A 5823-nucleotide genomic window follows, 5' to 3' on the forward strand; every position below is an offset into this window, starting at 1 on the left:
TATATATATATATACACACACACACACATATGTATAAGTAAATTCTAGAAAAATCATGTGGATATAAAGGTGAAGAAACTGCTACAATACAGGCAAATAACCTTGTAACCTCAAGTAGAAAAGATTTCTTTCACCAAAACTACAAGTGATAAGTTGTAGACATAGAAATGTAGTTTTTCTCCACAATAAAAGAAAAGATACTACTCAACCTGTAAAGGTAAACCACAAACTAAAATATCTGCAACATCTGTGTAGCTAAAAACATTAGTATTAAAAATATGGGAAGAACTCTAAATCTATAAGTAAAATTATATAAAAATTAATTCAAATCAAAGACCCAAATATAAGAGCTAAAAACCACAAGAATCTTATGGGAAAAAATAGGGGTACACTTTCATAACCATGAATTTGGCATTGCTTTCTTAGATATGACATTAAAAGCACAGGCAATGAGAAAAATAGGTAAAATGAACTGCATCAAAATTTAAAACTTTTGTGAATACACGATCAAAAAACGTAAAGACAATTTACAAGATGAGAAAAATATTTGCGAACTATCTAGAATATAGAACCTATACAGAGCACTTACAACGACAAACAACCCGTTTTAAAAATGACAAAGGATTTGAGCGGGCCTTTCTCTAAAACAATACAGACGGCTGAGAAGCACATGAAAAGTCACTCATATAATTAGCCATTGGGGAAACGTGAATAAACATAATATTTTTAATGGAAAATAAATGCTGGCAAGAGTGTGGTAAGATTGGAATCTTCATATATTGCTGACAGGAATGCAAAATAGGGCAGTGACTATGGGAGACATTTTGGTTATTCCCCAGAAAACTGAACATCAAATTAACATATGACCCCACAATTCCACTCCTGGGTAGAGAACGCCCTGAACTGAAAACACGTTTGCAAAGAGGTGCTCACAGGCCGATGTTCACAGTAGCGCTATCCACAACAGGGAAAAGATTGAACACCCGTCTGCTAACTGATGAACGGATAAACAAAATGTGGTGTTTGGATTCAACCCGATACTGTATTGTTCAGTTATAAAAAGGGCTTCCGCACTAATGGGAGGTGCGGTTCGAGGATACGGTGAACATTTGATTTTCTAAATAACCGATTACCCTAACAGATACATTGACCTTAATCTGCCTCAAAGTACTCCCCTCACTCTAGTTCTTTCTCCTGTCTTCAGTTACCACGTTGTCTGCCTTGATGTTCTTTCTAAATTAACTCAAAGCTGTTACCTTTCCTATGGACTTTGGGAAGAGCCAGAAGTCATTGGGTGCCTGAGCCTGTGAATAAAGTGGACGAGGACACACCGTGATGTTTTTAGGGGTCTGCCTTTCCACTGGACGGTACTCACGACATGCTATAATCATACCTCACAGAGACACTCACGAGAAAACCTCCAGAACTGCTTCAGAAAGTTGCAAGAACGAAGGGATAAGTATATTTGGAGTGAGGGGGACTATTTTGAGAGGGATTCATGGCAACGTCTTTTACTGTAATAATTTTTAAAATTTAAACATGCACTTTCTATTTTGATCGTGCCAGTAAATGCTACAACATAAATGAATCTTGCAAACATTAAGCTAAGGTAAAAGAAGCTAGACACTAAAGGCTCCATATTGTATGGTTCCAGTTCTATGAAATACTCAAAATTAGCAAATTAGTAGACAACACATTAGTAATTTCCAGAGCATGGGTGTAGAATAGAGTTAATTGCTCAATGTGCTTGAGTTCCCTTTTTGAAATGAAAATTTTCTGTTAATAGTCAGAGGTGATGGTTGCACCATATTGTGAATAACTAAATATTGGTAATGGTAAAATTTATGCCATGTGTATTTTGTGAGGAAAAAAAATCATGAGTAATAAACTGTACACACTAAACTATAATACTCCTATACCACAAAAGATATCATGAATAACATAAAAAGACAAACCACAAACTATTGTTATCCATGTAACAAAAGCATAGACTCAAGATTGTAAAAAGAATTTCCCTCAATCATGAAGACAATACAAATAACACAAAGGAAAAATGGGCTGAAGACATAATCAGACAATTTATAGAAGGGAAAGGGAAAGCCCAAATGGCCAAGAAATATGTTCAACATAACCAATAATTTGGGAAATGAAAATTAAAATATATTGTGTACCTTTACAGAAGTAGTCACACATCAGTGAGAATGAACGGACACAGGAGATCTAAACTGTTTGCTATGGGTACATCTCAAAAACAATGGTGAGTGAAACTGATGCTTGTGTAAAATATTAAAACACACAAATCAGGAACGCAGGCATCTGTAGGATAAGTACGAACATTTAGAAAAGGACAACTGGGCACAGTGGTACTTGAGTCCACAAGTTTGAGACTATCCTAGAAAGATTTCATCTCAAAGAAAGGAGGAAGGGATCCCCAGCAACTTCCAGCTGGTTATCTGGGGGTGCTGGAGGTGGGGAATGGGAGGAGGGTGGTACCAATGGGATATTGTCTGTAATTTTCATTTTCTACTTAAATGTGAAGCAGATAAAACACGTGGCTGACATTTGTTCATTTTGAGCAGTTGGCACTTACGTCCTTGTTCTGTTTCCCATATTCTTCTGCAAATGAAGATTTTCAGAATTAAACAATGGTCTAGGAAAGCGGAGCTATAAAACAAGATGCACCTTTGTAAAGACCGTGTGTGTATCAATGTGTCGATTTTTGCTACGGTAAGAAAATTGGCTAAGAAGTGCATGCTGGGGAGGAAGAGGGAGGAGGAGGGGACGGAGGAGGTGGAGGAATGGCAAGTTTACAGGAATGACAGAGAATATGTTTCATGCAGTAGAAGCTGCCGGCTGCCGGGCAGACTTGCTTTGAAGAAGAGACCTCATAATGACAATTTTGGTGACACTGCCGAATCAGAGATCCCTGGACAATAAAATGCTGCAGACTTGTATCTTTGCCCAGGACAGTGTGTGCTGCAATCGACTAAGGGCACTTCCTGTACTTCTGGTGAAAGCAGTCAAACAACAAAACCCAGAACAAAAACTGGGCCCCTCCAATATATTCCCTAGGGCCCAGGTTACGAACTTAAATCTGACACAAGCCATCATATTACAGATTGGGTCAAACGGTGTCATTTTTTCCAATTATCTTTGCTACTGCAGTCATAAATAAAACAAACAAACAAACAAACAAACAGAAAAGCAGTCATCTCCAGCCTGTTAGTTTGGGCTCTTCCCTGATGCAAGCTGGTTTTTTTGAAAGTATAACAAGTGGAAAAATATTGCCGCTGGCTCATCGAAGAAGTGTGACCAGCTGTTGATTTTCTGGGCTGCATATTGTGAGTTAACATCAGAAACCATGCCATAATCACCACATGTGAACAAAGCTGGCTTTGAGGCTTAGCGGCCCACAGTTCAGATTTCTTTCTAAGTCTGATGCATCCAGACCACCCGCCTGCTCAGCACACAGGAATGCTACATTTACACGCTATTTTCTCCAACCAATAAACACTTCTCCCTAATGCAGGGATCAGTGGGAGAAGCCCTGGCTTAGTGTTCTTAGGTTTCTTCACATTTACCCTAAGAGATAAAGTGATAAATTCTGTTCCTAAGAACCATCCAAAATTTATAAATATTGGATGACAGTAAATACAGCAATAAGACGGATTCTGTTTGGTGGGAATGGTGACTGTCATTTTCTTAGCAAGTGTTTGCAAAGAAAAGATACTGCTCCTTTAGCAGAAAGCCTAATAAAATGTCTATCTTTACCCAGATCTCATTATGTGAAATTTTCTAGAACACAGCACCCCTTGTTGAAATACAAACTTCTTACAGTCAGGGACTTTGTTTTACTTACTTAGCACAGGGCCTGACACCTCGCTGGTGCCTGTTGTAAATAATGCAAGCCCAAGATAACTGAGTGGATCGTGGATTGCATGATCTAACCAATGAGCAAAATGCTCCAACTCCTTCTCATAGAAGAGTTAATAAGACAACAAACCAAAAAAAAAAAAGGCCTAAAAATAATCAGAGTTCTAATCATTCTCAAGAAGGAAAACTATTGTTTTACATATGAAGAAATCATACATACAGGGATTGAGATTCTGGGAAAAGATCTAATCTCACTCTAAAATCTATAATGATGAATCCACACAATCAATTACTCTTCAATCTCTAGAAAGCCATTCTTTGTATAAAAGGACAAGATACTAATATCTGTTCACACACATGTACAAAGCAAGAAACATGCTGCTATGAGCCCTGACATCCCGGTTTTGTCCGGCCAGCCACGGGGGAAAACCCTGACCCAAGCTGACCTGCTCACATTCTTCTGGGATTTGGAACTGAGACCAAGAAAGTAGATGCACAATCTGTGGGACAGCACCTGCAACATGGCACCTTTGGCTCTTGAGAAGGCCATGTATTCCCATGACAACAAAAAAATACAGAAAGCCAGTCATCCGAGAATCACAAATGAGGTAAAGGCTGTATTGATTTTCGATTGCTTTTGTGACCACGTACCACAAAATGAGTAGGTTTAAAACATGCACATTTATTACCGAACAGTGCTGGAGGTCAGAAGGCTGCAATGGGTTGTCTATAATGGAGCCTATAGGGGAAATTCTCTTTCCTTGTTTCCTCTGCCTTCCAGAGGTTACTGAATTCCTTGAATTATGCTCACATCACTCCAACCTGCATTTCCACGAGGTCATCTTCTCTGACCCTGAACCTCCTGCCTTCCTTTTAAAGACCTCTGTGATCCCACAGGGCCCAGCTGGATAATTCAGGACAATTGTTCCATCTCAAGAGCTTTAACTTACTCACATCTGCAAAGTCTGATTTGCCATGTTAAGTAGCATTTTCACCTGTTCCGGGGACGCAGACATCTTTGCAGGGTGGGGGCGTTACTCTGTCTGCCATAAATACTAAAGGAGGGACAGAGACAACAAGTGAGGAAGAGGTTCTCACAGCCCTGTGCTTCCTACCATGTCAAGGGACTCCTGCCCTTGGGTGCCACGACACTCTTCAGTCCCTCTGAGAAGGACTCTAGGTAAGAGCTGCCTGGAGCAGCCCTCTGGGGAGAATTCTGAAGGTTCATTGGAATGATGAGGTCAATTAACAACATCTGCCATGGGCACTAAACAAGAGGGCTATATCATCTGTGTCACAGATCCATCATCCTGACATTTGCTTAGAGGTAGATTTAGCTTGGCTGGTGAAAAGAATATTTTTCCTTATCCAAATGGAGTTTAAACTATGAACATTTAAATCCACGTTACTAGCACCCGAACCTTAATTCAGGGATGTGAGGTATAATAGAAAGTCGAATGCTTACATTTTTTAAAAAAAATTTACTACAATGAAAGACACACTGCCATTAACCCCCCTCCAAATACTCCCCTCCCTTTGAACACACTTATCCTAACATCCTTCCCGCTGTCTGAAGCAGTTGTGAACGTCCTCTTTCATGAGTGTCTTCACTTGCACTGTTGTGGCTGCCACCGTGTCCTGGAATGATCCAAACTGTTTACCTTTTATGGTCATTTTGACTTTGGGGAAAAGCCAGAAGTCACGCAGTGGTAGATCTGATGAATAAGGACACACAGTGATGTTTTCTTCCACAGAAATTGCCATAGACCTATACTCAAAGGGTGATAAAACTATATAGTGAATGTTGAAATTTTAAAAATTTACTACCTTAAAGGCACATTGTCATTAATCTCCTCCCTCAAAATATGCCTCTTCACTTTGAACACACTTATCCTACCATTCTTGGTAATGTGCCTTTTAATGTAATAAGCTTTTGAAATGTAAACAGTC

Source organism: Fukomys damarensis, unplaced genomic scaffold, assembly GCF_012274545.1.
Source record: "Fukomys damarensis isolate Sample0158 unplaced genomic scaffold, DMR_v1.0_HiC HiC_scaffold_17, whole genome shotgun sequence".
Taxonomy (NCBI): domain Eukaryota; kingdom Metazoa; phylum Chordata; class Mammalia; order Rodentia; family Bathyergidae; genus Fukomys; species Fukomys damarensis.